Source organism: Rhinoderma darwinii, chromosome 1 (genome assembly GCF_050947455.1).
Source record: "Rhinoderma darwinii isolate aRhiDar2 chromosome 1, aRhiDar2.hap1, whole genome shotgun sequence".
In the NCBI taxonomy this organism is placed as follows: Eukaryota; Metazoa; Chordata; class Amphibia; order Anura; family Rhinodermatidae; genus Rhinoderma; species Rhinoderma darwinii.
The window spans coordinates 116,935,060-116,950,623 of record NC_134687.1 but is presented as its reverse complement, the minus strand read 5'-3'; positions in this window follow the sequence as shown (position 1 = coordinate 116,950,623).

Below are 15,564 nucleotides of genomic sequence, written 5' to 3'. Positions count from 1 at the left end.
TGTCCTTGTACTTGACACACAATATGTTGGTGCTAGAATGTGCCCTGCTCTCACCCCTTCTTAGTGTTTGCCCAAGCAGAGTCTTAGGGAGGCCTCTTATATTTCTTCTAGCAGTGCCGCATGCCGCAGTACTTCTGGAAGCAAGGCACTTGAAGAGTGGGACGCTAGTATAAAAATTATCCAGGTAGAGGTGGTAACCCTGGTCCAGCAGTGGGTGCACCAAATCCCACACAATTTTTGCATTAATTCCCAGTAAGGGGGGGCATTCTGGGGGCTGAATACTGCTGTCCTTTCCTTCATATATCCTAAACTTGTAGGTATACCCTGATGCACTCTCGCACAGCTTATAGATCTTCACGCCATACCTTGCCCTCTTACTTGGCAGGTACTGGCGGAATTGAAGCCTCCCTTTAAAATGTACCAAGGACTCATCAATGGAAATACACTTCTCGGGGGTGTATGCTTGGGCAAACCGGGCACTGAAATGGTCTAATAGGGGTCTCAGTTTATATAAACGGTCATAACTGGGGTCATCTCGGGGTGGGCACTGCTCATTATCAGCATAATGCAAGAAGCGAAGTATTGCCTCATAACGCATCCTGGACATGGCCATACGGTACATCGGGGTGTGGTACAAGATGTCCGTGCTCCAGTAGGTCCTAATGGACGGCTTTTTCAGAAGCCCCATGTTCAGGTGAAGTCCCCAGAACTTGCCCAACTCTGCTGCATCTACAGGGGTCCACCTGTTGGATTGGGCATAAAATGATGTGGGGTTCTTACTAATATATTGTTGGGCATATAAATTTGTCTGGGAGACCATTAGTTCTATAAATTCATCAGTGAAGAACTTCTTGAAAAAGTCCATCTCACTGAGCCCTGCCGTGTTAAATTTGATCCCCGGACTGCCCGTATACTCGGGGATTTGGGGCTCATAATTTTCTGGTGTGGGGATCCATATGGGGTCACTTCGCTCTGGGGCTTCAACTGCGACGGGGTCACTTCTCTCGGGGGTTTCAAGTGTGGTGGATGTCCTGGGACGTCTCCTAGGTGGTCCCTCCTCTTCATCACTAGATGAGGAGGTTGACAAATAAAAAAGAGTCTCACCATCCGACGAGTCTGTGTCGGAGGCAAGGAATGCATAGGCCTCTTCAGCAGAAAATGACCTTTGGGACATCTTTTTTTATTATTTGTGCGACACGTGTAATTTGTGTGATGAGACACGTGTATAACGTATACAGGAAAAAAATAAAAAAAACCCTAACTCAAAGCAATAAGATGCTACTTTTTTTTTTGTATTTTTTGTTTTTTTTTGAGAACAAGTGGCCTTCCCTAACACTAAAGCTAACTAGGGCGAGGGTTCCTAACACTAAAGCTAACTAGATTTTTTTAACTTCCCTAACGCTAAACCTATCTACGGCGACGATTCCCTGACACTAAAGCTAACTAGATAATTCCGAAATTCCCTGACACTAAGCCTAACTACGGTGACGGGTTCCTGACACTAAACCTAAACTAGAGTATTCTGAGCTTCCCTGACACTAAAGCTAACTACAGTGATAGATCCCTAACGCTAAAACTAACTACGGTGGCGGATTCCTGACGCTAAATTCCCTGACACTAAACCTCACTACGCTTTTTGACTGTTCCCTGACACTAACTAACCCTAATACTAAACTAGCTAGATGATAACTTTCTAAATTTTTTTTTTAAATTTTAATACATTTTTATATATTTTTTTTTTATTTTTGTATTTTATAAAGAAGAAAAAAAAAAATAATAATCCACAGGGACCAAAAAATGTGGCCCTGAAGACTAAGCAATGGTCAGTTATAGGTCACTGACCAAAAAACGGGGGTGACAAGGGGAACACAAGGAGGAGGAGGAGGACAGGTGTGGGAAGTGGATGGAGCAAGTGGGAAGTACAAAAAAGTAAGTTTTTGAAACTTTTTTCGTTTTTTTTTTAGCACAATTCTCCTACACAACCGCTCTGAACAAATCTCCTACGCCAACAGAGAAGTTCAGGGCGGGTGCGGCAGGATGTGGAGTCTGGGGCAGGAAATGATGTATGCGATCGCCGCTATTGGTTAGTAGTCACTAACTAACCAATAGCAGCGATCGCCGGGGCGGGACCACTTCAATTGGTCCCGGAGTATTGAGCTGTGATAGCGTGCTGTCAGAAACAGCAGTTATCACAGCTCAAGCACGCGCCGGGATTAAATGGCGCCGTGTTTACTCAGGTCAGTAATAGTACTGACCTGAGCGCGAACGTTCTACTTAGCAGGACGTACTATTACTGACCTGAGCGCGAAGGGGTTAAATAAAAAGCATTACTGTCACCTACATTATAGCGCCCATCTCCTTATATAGGAGATAGCGCACTTATAATGTGGTGACAGAGCCACAAACAAGCAAAACTTGAGAGAAAGACCCACAAACAAGCAACAACTGAAGACAGCTGCAGTAAAGGCCTGGCAAAGCATCACAAAGGAGGAAACCCAACGTTTGGTGATGTCCATGGGTTCCAGACTTCAGGCAGTCATTGCATGCAAAGGATTCTCTACAATGTATTAAAAAAAACAAATTTTATTTATGGTAATGTTAATTTGTCCAATTACTTTTGAGCCCCTGAAATGAGGAGGTTGTGTAGAAAAATGGTTGCAATTCCTAAATGTTTCACAGGATATTTTTGTTCAGTCCCTTGAATTAAACCTGAAAGTCTACACTTTAATTGCATCTCAGTTGTTTCATTTCAAATCCAATGTGGTGGCATGCAGAGCCCAAGTCATGTCACTCTCCAAATAATTCTTTACCCCACTGTATCTACTGGAGATCAAAATCATCTTTCTTTTCAGAATCCCAGCTGCTCCACTTGGTACAAGTGCCGTTAGCATGTCAAGACTGTAACAGACTACAATTCCTATGAGTGACATGTGTGTATAGACTGAAGTAGTCAACAGCGCCTAACTCAAGTTGTTGCTAGGCAACGTTCTTAGCATAGTAACACAGTTAGAGATAACAATAGATTTTTCCAAGTCATTGACTAGAAAGGTGATGTTTCTCTGTCCTATGTCATAGTAGGTGCTGAAATCCAGTGATAAATACTCATTTCACTACTACAAAACATTGTATACTAGAAGCCAACAGAATACTTCATAGCTGCCACGTGCTGTTGATGCTACGGGAGGTTCCATGATAGCTTAAAATGTTTGTTTACCAAATGAAATGTGAATTGCAAGAGAATTTATGAAAAATAACTGAAATATATTTTGTGTAAATTCTTCACCGTTTAAGTACAGTGACAGACAGACTATTATTTCTAAGATTCAAAGTGGTTGTAGATGATCAGAAAAACAAGGCTGCTGTATTACAATAACAGAGCCACACCAGTCCACGATTGTGTGTGATATTTAAGCTCAGCCCAATTAACTTCAATGGTTGCAATACCACACATAACTGGTGGACAGGTGTGGAGCTTTTTTAAAAAAAAACAAAAAACGTAGTCATGATTTTCTAAGACTGTACAATCCTTTTAAGGATTCTATAATGACTGGGTCTTTTCCACAGGACTGGCGCATAGCAAATGTGGTGCCAATATTAAAAATGGGGTCAAAAAGTGAGCCCAAAAATGATAGGCCTGTAAGTTTAAGCTCCATTTGGGTGTTTGAAGGCTTTTTGAGAGATGTTATTCTGGAGTATCTTAATCAAGATAAACTTCTAACTTAATATCAGCATGGGTTTAGGAGGGATAAATCCTGTCAAACTAATCTGATCATCTTTATGAGGAGGTAAGTTTTACACTGGATATGGGTCAGTCATTGGATGTCATATATCTTGAGACCCCTAAATAAATTCAGACCACAGAACAGACCCTTAAATGAATTTAGACCCCAGACCAGACCCCTAAGGCAATTCAGTTACCAAATTAGACCCCTTAGATTAATTCAGACCAGACCATACCCCTAAATATTATTTGACCCAGACGAGACCTGGGTTCCTTTACTGCTCCGAGCGGTGCTGCACGTAGGATCCTAACACGGTAGCTTTAGGAAATTGTGCATGTCAGAATTCAGTGCCGAGGGGTCTCGACTGGAAGAGGAGCCCAGGAATGAGGAAGGTAAGTATTATCGGTTGTTATCTATTGGAATAATCCAATAGATCATGGACGATTGAAAAAAATTAACAGCGCAATAGCACATCAAATTTGAAAAAGGCTGTGGTGTAAACCAGTGGGCACTTAGGACAGCTATGGGCCCCCCCGTGAGCCCCTTTTAATAATACACCCCTGCCCCTTCTACCAGCATTTCAAAGAACTTCCAGGTTTTAACAAAATAAGCTTATCTTCTGTATAATGCAAAAATCTTCAATTTTCTTATATACTTTGTGCATTAATTTCTCACATATTTTAATATCTCTGCTAGTAGTCCTTAACCCCTTCTCACATTATCACAAACTGTACATGCACATCATGTGAAGGCTTCACTTCCCGCATTGTCATATGCATGTACTTGGTGGTGATCGTGTGTGCACAGAAGCTGTGTCCGCACAATCACCGTTGGAGCCTGGCTGTGACTGACAGCCAAACTCCCGCTGCAGAAGCTGGGATTAGAGAAGCCTCCAATCCCAGCCTTTAAACCACTTAAATGTTGAGGTCAATAACGACCGCAGCATTTAAGTGGTTTAACGGGTGCCCTACAAATGTCCCTAGGCCTGCCATGACTATATGCCTATTAAACTGTGCCAGAGGCATGGCCTTATAAATTTCCTGTCAGTTTTACACTGACAGGCAATAGTGCTTTGGTATACTCAGTATACCAAAGCATTATAAAAGCGATCAGAAGATCCAATTGTAAAGTCCCCTAGTGAGACTAAAAAGAAAATTGAAAACAGTTAAATAAAATGTATTAAAGAATAAAAAAAGAGCACAGTATAAATAAAATATAACCATTTTCTCCATAAAAAGCGGTTTTATTTAGTAAAAATGTAAGAAAATAAATTAAATGAAAACTACACCTTATCTTGCAAAAGCAAGCCTTATACGGCTACATCGGTGAAAAAATGAAAAAGTTATGGCTCCTATAATGTGACGATGAAAAACAAATATTTTTTTTTAAAAGTGTTTTTATTAAATGTAGTAAAATATTAAAAACCTCTACATATTTTCTATTGCTGTAATCATATCTACCCATAGAATAAATGTAATATGTTATTTATGCCGCATAGTTAACGGCATAAATTTAAAATGCGAAAAAGAGTGGTGGAATAACAGTTTTTTTTCAATTTCCTCCCACAAAAGGTTAATACAAGTTAATCAATGTATTATATGCACCCAAAAATTGTCCTGCAAATAACAAGCCCTTTTATGACTTTATTGACAGAAAAATAAACAAGTTATGACTCTTAGAATGTGAAGATGAAAAAATTAAAACAATTCCTTGGTCATTAAGGCAAAAACAGGGCTGTTCATTAAGGAGTTAAATGAGAATCTTTATTGTTGACTTCCAGGAGAAAATGTGTCTGGGTCATGTGATAATCACTCAGATGAACAGCTATGATTAGTGTACTGCGCTCTTAATAAACTGTCCCCCGGTATGATGATCACATGATCTGGACAGATTTTTATCTTCTAGAGATAAACAATAACGTGACCTATTTGAAGAGAGATCAAGGAAACTGGGAGGAATCAATACGCAGTGGGGAAAAATTACCACAACTAGCGCAAAGGAAAAGTGGAGTAGTTGCCCATAGCTTCTTTCAAAGGGCTTCTGCAAAATGTTAGATGGTATCTCATTGGCTGCTATGGCCAACTAATCCCCTACATGTGTATATAGGTACACTGTATGGCCTAAAGTATGTGGACACCGCTCCTAATTATTGAGTTCAGGTGTTTCAGATACACTCAATGCAAACAGGTGCATTAAAGGGGTTTTCCAGCCAATAAAAATTGATGGCCCATCCTCAGAATAGGCCATCAATAGCTGATGGGTCGTAGTCCAACTCCCGGGAGCACCGCTGATCAGCTGTTTTGAAGGGCCTGCAGCGCTTGTACGAGTGTGTATAACACCACCCACAGAGCCATCGGAGTCAGACACTCAGACCCCCCTTGCAGTATAATTTCCCCCATAACACCCTCAGTAGTTATTATACTGCAAGCGGGAGGAGTGTCTGACTGCTTCAACTGTAACTAAAGTTTTAAAAATATTTGACACGTCACACTGACATGTCAGAAGTTTAGATCGGTGGGTGTCCGAGCACTGGAATCCCTACTGATCGCTAAAATGAAGTGTCAGAATTGCTAGGGTTCGCGCTGTGCCACTTCGGCTTTTCTCTGATCAGTTTACAGGCTCAAAGACTCTCAGCGCACTTCTGCCTCTTCATTTTAGCGATCAATGGGGTTCTCAGTGCTTGGACATTAGTTACACTTTAAAGGAAAGGTGTTATAATTTCTATTATTAGTTCCTGCGTTAGCTTTTTCTTGCACACAGGACCTCCCCGATGCGCCAGAATTATTTATATCTATTAATATTTGTGGCGCATCTCTAAAAGAAAAAAAAATGGTCAAAGAGGTTTGTGTGGGGGAGTTTTCATTTCAATTTTAAAAAAATTCTTTTGTCTGTGTTTTTTTTAATACTTTATTAGTGCCTTAGTAATGACAGTTGTCTGATTGTTGGCGTCTATTACTAAGGTGGGGCTTAGCGTTAGCCAGTAAAAAGGCTAGCACTAACCCCCATTATTACCCCGGTACCCACCGCCACCAGGGGTGCCGGGAAGAGCCGGGTGCAATCCAGTACCCGACCATCTGTAGTGATGGCTGGGCACTGGGGTGGCCGTAGGCTGGTATTATCAGGCTGGGAAGGGACAAAAAACGTGGCCCTTCACACCCTGGTAATGCTAGCCTGCTGCTGCTGCTATGTTGTAACTGGCTGGTTATGAAAAATGGGGGGGACCCCACGTCGTTTTAAAAAATAAATAATAATAATAGAGAAAAATGACGTGAAGTCCCACCCATTTTCATAACCAGCCAGATATAACATAGCAGCAGTAGACTAGCATTACCAGGGTGGGAAGGGCCACAGTTTTTGGCCCTTCCCAGCATCATAATACCAGCTTGCGGCCGCCCCAGTACACGACCGTCACTACAGATGGTCGTATACTGGATCGTGCCCGGCTCTTCCCGGTACCCCTGGAGGTGGTGGGTATTGGGGTAATAATTGGGGGTTACTGCTAGTCTTTTTACTGGCTAACGCTAAGCCCTGCTTTAGCAGTGGATGCAGTCAAGCAGACAGCGATCATTACTAAGGCGGTAGTAATAAAGTTTTAAAAAAGTAAAGACACATAAGAAATCATTTTTACTGAAAAAATTTAGCTTATCGAAGTAGTCCAACGAATCTACGTCTTAGCCTACATGGTCCAGTGGAACCTACCAAAAAAAGAAAAGTTAGCAGTATGAAAAATAAAAAAACGTGTCCTTTTTTTCTCCCCCTGCCCTAGATTTCAATCCTATATCCGCCCCTGTGTGCAGAATATCACAAGTTCACAACAGAGCTTGCAGCGGAGAAGAGCACGCCCCTGTGTACCACGATACAGGGAGCGCGTCTAACCAGTGAGTATGGCAACTCGCATCTCTCCTCAGCCTCCACATCTTATTAGATGAGAGGAGGAGGAGAATGGCGGACTGTAGCTACTAGCATTCACTACCGGTATATATATATATATATATATATATATATATATATATGTGTGAGGTATATTCACTGCTGGTATATATTTATATGTGCGATATATTCACTGCTGGTATATATTTATATGTGGGGTATATTCACTGCTGGTATATATTTATATGTGTGGTATATTCACTGCTGGTATATATTTATATGTGTGGTATATTCACTGCTGGTATATACTTATGTATGTGATATATTCACTTCTGGTATATATGTATCTGTACGGTATATTCACTTCTGGTATATATTTTTATATAGGATGTACGCGGTTTATTTTTTGCTTTGCTACTGTTCCATATGCCTTTTTTTTCTAAATATACATTTTCGTGCCTTGCAAGTAAAGGGGTTGTTCCAAGATTAAATGTTATCCCCTGTCTGCAGGATAGCACATAACATGCTGATCGGTGGGGGTCCGACCACTGGGACCTCCACTGATAACTAGAACGGTGGTCCCTTGTACCCCTGAGTGACTGGAGCGGCAGTGTGTGTGCTTGACCTGCAGCATCATTAACTCAGGGGTACAAGGGACCCCCACTGATCAGCATGTTATCTCCTATCCTCTAGAGAGGGGATACATTTAATCTTGGGATGACCCCTGTAAGGCCTGAACTTGCAGTGAATAGTTTTCAGATTATATTACTGGCTTGATGATCACATTCATTCCTAGTCCAGTCTGTTTAGCTTGTGTTTACAAATGTTATGGAGTTTGTTGTACAGATCCAGCAGACATGGACAGATCCTTTTATCGTCACTGATCAGTTTTTTTCCGCTAGAAAGAAAGTGCAGCATGCGTTACTATACTGACTGTAAAGAGACATTAAAGGGGCCCTGACACAAGTTTGAACATTGTTGTTTCATTTTTGTGTTTGCATTTTGGATACACTTTGCCCTGATTATTTTACTAGTACTTATAGCTGGGGCAATATAGGGATATTTACTACACAATTGCCCGTAGCATCATGAGACCTTGCAGCTTAAAGGAATGTTCAATAATGTATTTTTTTAAATAGTTGTAATTTTTAGTTTTAAGTTGTTTCTTACTTATGATTTTTTATTTTTATTTTTTTGCTAATGGGGGGGGGGGGGTCATTCCAATTTTCGCCTCAGGCAGCAGAAAAGCTAGAATCGGCCTTGGATACATACTGCCAAAGGCTTAGCTAAAGGCTCATGGGCCCTGGTGCAAGAATTTGGCTTGGGCCCCCGTACCCCTCCCTAACACCACAAGAACCCTACACGCGCCTATGCCCAGCCGCCTTGCCCAACAGCCCCTATGGGTGCCCACACAGTATAATTCCCCCCATAGCTGCCCCCACACAGTATATTGAGCCCCAATACTGTCCCCATACAGTATAATGCCTCTTATAGCTGCCCCCATACAGTATAATGCCCACTACACAGTATAATGCCCCCATAGCTGCCCTCATACAGTATAATTCGCACATAGCTGCCTCCTACACAATATAATTCCCCCATAGCTGCCCCTTACAGTATAATGCCCCCATTAGCTGCCTCCACATAGTATAATGCCCCTATTAACTGCCACCACACAGTATAATACCCCCATTAGCTGCTCCACGCTGTGTACTGTGTCCCCCATAGCTGCCCCCATGCTGTATAGTGCGTGCCCCATACGTAGCTGCCCCATACAGCATAATGCCCCCCATGGCTGCCTCCACAGTATAATTCCCCCATGGCTGCAGCCACAGTATAATGCCCCCACTGTATAATGCTCCCCCATATCTTCCCACACAGTATAATGCACCCCCACAGTATAATGCACCCCCATAGCTGCCACCACTTTATAATGCACCCCCATACAGATGTAGCCATCTTTTACTTGATTCTGATAACTTGCTGCAGCATGATAACATACAACAAAAGCCATTGAAAAAGTCAAGATAAGAGATCTAGCTATTGTTTATTTCATGCGTTAAAAGTCAAGGTAAAGACGGCTACATCTTTAGCTTCCCCCACTGTGTAATGCGCCCCCATAGCTGCCCCCACACTATAATGCACCCCCATAGCTGCCCCACTGTATAATGCACCCCCATAGCTGGCCCCACACTATAATGCACCCCCATAGCTGCCCCACAGTATAATGCACCCCATAGCTGCCACCATATCAGGCAGCCCCCCTTCCATACCCAGTATAATGCCCCGATATGTGGCGAATAGAAAAAAACTTCTTGCCCGTTCCCCCGATGAGTGGAGAATCCTTCTTCTCCTCTGCACTGTGCTATGAGTAACTCAGTGCAGGCAGGGGCGATGACGTCACTACATCGCGCCTGCCTGCGCTGAGCCACTCACGACACAGTGAATGCTGGAGCAAGGAGCCGTCAGCTCCTTGCTCCAGCATTGAATTCAACTGTAAATGCGTCCTGACGATGCAGATACAGTTGGAATAGAACAGGAACCTCAGTGAGTGGTTCGCGAGCCCCCGGAGGTCTTCACACGACACCCCAGGGAGTCACGGCCCACAGTTTGTAACGTATTGTATTGTGCTCTATTCTCTCCACCGCAAACACAGACAGCACAATACAATATATTACATTACATTACAGGCCCCCTTTGCGGCTCACCACGTGTTGTTGTTTCTTGAGGTGTCAGCTGATCGGCTCCAACTTCCAGGCTCTCTCCCACCGTCCACACCACGTCCGCACCTCTTTCTGAATGGCTGGAGCGCCCCTCACGTGATGTCACATAGTACACTAAGTGTACCATGTGACCGTGAATTCACGTGAGGGTTTCCTCAGCCTCGCCTAGTGCCGGCATCACTGCAAGTAAATCGTTAAAAAAATCTATTTTATAGTTAGCGCCGTGTGGCAACGGGGGGGGCCTATGCGACCGCTGCGACCCCTATAGCTACGCCACTGCATACTGCCCCACTTCCTGTTTCAGGAATACACACTGCCCCACTTTCTATTTCAGGAATATACACACTGCCCCACTTTTTGTTTCAGGAATACACAGTGCCCCCCTTCCTGTTTCAGGAATACGCACTGCCCCACTTCCTGTTTACATATCTAATAACGACAAGGTATGCGCAAGCGCTAGTAAAAATGACAAAATAGTATGCGCAAATGAGTTGTCTCTCCTGATAAGGAGTCAAACCCAGAGACAACCCAGATCACGTCACAAAAGTGACGTGCCCAGGTCTCGCTTCTGGAAGTGGTGAAAAGAGGTTTCAAGGAGTGGCGATAGAGGATAGAGGATAGAGTGCATGCACAATGCAACCATGATAAATGCATATATACTTTTAAATAACCCCCCCAAAAAAACAAAACAAAAAAAAACACCATGTTAAGTGAGACAGTATACATATATAAATATAATCATGAACAATAACTGTGTAATGAGTACAGTTTAGTGTCCCAACTCATGTGATAGTTACCCACAAAATATAATAGACCAGTGTGATAAATAATACATAAGAAAAGACAATAAATAGATAACCATGTGTCATTAAGAGATGTTAGGGGCCATAAAGCCTTATTACAAAGAATAATGTGTGTGTGTGTGTGGGGGGGGGGGGGGGGGGAGATATTGGACAAAGGAAAAAAGAAGAGTCCTGTCCAGCACCAGCCAAGCCAACACATGCATAATTCCAAAGAAAATATGTAAGAGCAAAATTTGTATAATTCAGTGTCTTAATTCATGACTCAAAATATAAAGATACCATAGAGGCATCTCCTATGGATTTGCCATAGCGCAAATTGAATCAAAAATGAATCAATGAGAACATAGACATGTATAAATACATCATAGATCAAATATATTCAGAATCAAAAAATACTGTCCAAGAAATTTAGGTGAAGCATCAGGAAGGTCATAATTATAAAGGATCACATATAGTAAAAAATACCAATGACTAAGAGCTCGCTGAGGTACGCTGTTTCCGTAACTCCCATATAAGTGAATGGGAGTTACTGAAACAGCATAGCACGACGAGCTGCGCTGTTTCCGTAAGTCGGTAGCTACGGAAACAGTGTAGCTCGCCGTGCTATGCTCTCATGATGTTGTTATTGAATCAACTTTCCCGCTAACAGTTTACTGTCTATTATGGGTCACACAGGTTACTGTTTAATATCTGTTCTTAGCATCATATCTAATTGTCAAACTAAATATACTCAACTTGATATTTCAGTCAAGACTTGGAGAAATGAAACATCGGCTGTTGTCTAGTAATTATGAATTTGCTTTTGTGGGGTGAATTTAATTAAGCTTTGCATCTGCTCCAGGGTCACACAAAGGTCTGTTAGCATTGATTTGTTTTCAAGGCTCATCTTTCATAATGTTCTGTAATCAGAAGAACCACCAATGGGATGTGCAACTAAGCACTACTTGCATGTCTGCCAGCAGAATGGTTCTGAACTTGGCATATGAAATGATGCCCAGGTGATAATGAAGGACATAACTTCTTTTAGAAGACTTTATAAAGTACGCAGTGATATTTTTCTACCTCTGTTATTCTATTTAACAAAAATTTTGTTCATGTTACAGATTACACAAAGTACTTGGAAGCTATAAACGCCGGTTTAAAAATAGTCAGATTGATGTTTTAATACTTAAAATGCCTGCTTTATTGTAATTGTCAATATCAAGAAGCTAAATAACAGTACATTGTTACTTAGGCGTTGTCACACTACTGTTTTTAGCTTTACAGCAGGATTTCCGGTATTTTTGACGGCAAGAATAGTGCTCGATGTAATGATAATAGAAGCCATTATAAGTGAAGTGGGATACATTAAAAAACAAATTCTGCATACATATATCACCTCCATTATGAATAGAAGTCATACTGCTAATGTAAACAGAGCCCAAGCCAACAAATTATGCACAAACACCCCCATTACGTGTTTAGTAATAACATATTTAACATGCACATTGTTCTGGAACTGCTGTTTTTACATTTATTGGGGCGAATTTACTGTTTTTTAACATTTAGTACGCGTTACCTTATACATGAAGAAGATGTGCCAAATTTATCAAAGTGGCTCACACTATCTTGCTAGACTTGTTAGACACTTTTTTCCTACTTATACCACCTCTGGGTTGGCTTAGTTCATGCCAGATATTTGCACTAATTTTGTCACTCATGGCCACATTTTAAGTTACGCTTCGATTAACTAAGCAATATCCCTTTTCTAGATAGTGGTTAGTGTCTAAGTGTCTAATGTTCCTTTTGGCGCAAATGTTATTAAATTATATATTAAATTTGTCTAAATTGATTAGCTCCCTATTTAGGCCAGAATTCTGGAATAAAAACAATGGTAAATCTGCCCAATCGTATCTTCTTACTGCCAACAACAGTCATTGCTCAATATGCAAAGCACATTTTTTACAGGCAATTTAGTGTACAGACATCAACAAATAACCTTGATTTAAGATACTGTCCCACATAGCGGCGTCAGCATGAGGCCGAAACCATCCCCACATGCAGTGGCAAATGGGCGGACGATATTGCCTGTAATACCCAGCAAAATCCTGTGGGCATTTTCAACTGCAAGTGAGTGTGGTTTGGTCTGCATGTGGACACAGCTAAGTGGAAACGGGCCTTTACAGTGTTTATTAGTGGAGAATTATAAGACGTAGCATGCTGAAACCTTTCAGGATTGAGCCTGTTTTAGCCTTGAGGACACAGTCTATTTTTTCAAATCTGACATGTGTTACTTTATGTTGAAATAACTTTGGAATTCTTTCACCTATCCAAGCGATTCTGAGTTTGTTTTCTCGTAACATATGGTAATTTATGTTAGTGGAAAAATGTGGTCGATAAATTCAGTGTTTATTTGTGAAAAACACCAAAATGTAAATAAAATTTGCAAACTAGTTACTAGTTTACATTTCCCATATGTCTACTTTAGATTAGCATCGTTTTTGAAAGTCCTTTTATTTTTCTAGGATGTTAGAATGTTTAGAACTTTAGCAGCAATTTCTCACATTTTCAAGAAAATTTCAAAAAGCTATTTTTTCAGGGATCAGTTCAGTTCTGAAGTGGCTTTGAGGGCCTTATATATTAGTAAGTCCCCATAAATCACCCCATTTTGAAAACTGCACCCCTCAAAGTATTCAAAATAGAATTCAAAAAGTATTTAATCCTTTAGGCGTTTCACAGGAATTAAAGCAAATTAGAGATGACATTTACAAATTACTTTTTTTTGCTGAAATTCATTTGTAATAACTTTTTTCTGTAACAGAGAAGGTTTTACCAGAGAAACGCAACTCAATATTTATAGTCCAGATTCTGAAGTTTTTAGAAATATCCCACATGTGGCTCTAGTGTGGTAATGGACTGAAGCATAGGCCTCAGTGCTTTCGATACAGATAGTAATACCACACAAAATAGTTACTAGTTAACATTTTCCATATGTCTACTTTATGTTGGCATAGTTTTTTAAGCATCCTTTTTTTTTCTAGGACGTTACAAGGCTTAGAACTTTAGTAGCAATTTATCACATTTTCAAGAAAATTTCCAAAACCTATTTTTAGAGACCAGTTCAGTTCTGAAGTGACTTTGAGGTCCCTATATATTAGAAAGCCCCCATAAATCACCCCATTCTAAAAACTGCACCCCTCAAAATATTCAAAACAGCATTTAGAAAGCCTTAACATTTTGGTGTTTCAAAGGAATTAAAGCAAAGTGGAGTTGAAATTTATAAATGTCATTTTCTTTGCAGAAAATTCAATTGAATCAATTTTTTTCTGTAACAGAGAAGGTTTTACCAGAGAGAAATATCCCACATGTGGCTCTAGTGCACTACTGGACTGAAACCCAGGCCTCAGAAGCAAAGGAGCACCTAGTGGATTTTGGGGCCCCCTTTTTTTAGGAATATATTTTAGGCACTATGTCAGGTTTGAAGAGGTCTTGTGGTGCCTAAACAGTCAAAACCCCCGAACCCCCCAAAAATGTCCCCATTTTGGAAGCTACAACCCTCAAGGAGTTTTTCTAGGGGTATAGTTAGCATTTTGACCCCACAGTTTTTTTTGCAGAATTTAGTGGAGTTAGTTTGGGAAAATGAAAATCTCCTTTTTTTCTGGTAAAACATAGAACTTTTTTATTTTTACAACGAATAAAGTTGAAAAAGCACCCCAACATTTCTAAAGCAATTTCTCCCGATTACGGCAATACGCCATATGTGGTAATAAACTGCTATTTGGACCCACGGCAGGGCTCAGAAGGGGAGGAGCGCATTTTTAAATTTTGGAGCGCAGATTTTGCTGGAATAGTTTTCGGTGCCATGTCTCATTTGCAACGCCCTAGAGGGACCAAAACGGTGGAAACCACCCAAAAGTGACCCAATTTTGGAGACTACAAACTCAAGGAATTTTTCTAGGGGTATACTTAGCATTTTGACCCTACAGGTTTTTTTGTAGAATTTTGTGGAATTAGGCAGTGAAAATTTATATTAACGTTTTTGTCCAATAAATGTTCAATTTTTTTAAATTTTCACAAGGGATAAAAGAGAAAAAGCACCCCAACATTTGTAAAGCAATTTCTCCCGAGTCCGGAAATACCCCATGTGTGGTCATAAATATTTTTTTATTAGAAATAAATCAACCCTTTCCGGACTGATCCTTTTTTCCTTTTTCATTTTCGTTTTTCACTCCCCGCCTTCCAAAAGCCATAACTTTTTTATTTTTCCGCCAATAGAGTTTTGTGAGGGCTTATTTTTTGCAGAAGGAGTTGCAGTTTCTATTGACACCATTTAAAGTACCATATAATGTACTGGGAAACTGAAAATAATTTCTTTGCAGGCTGAAATTGGAAAAAACTGTGATTCCTCCAATATTGTTTGGGTTTTGTGTTTACGTCTTTCATTATGCGGTAAAAACAATAACAACA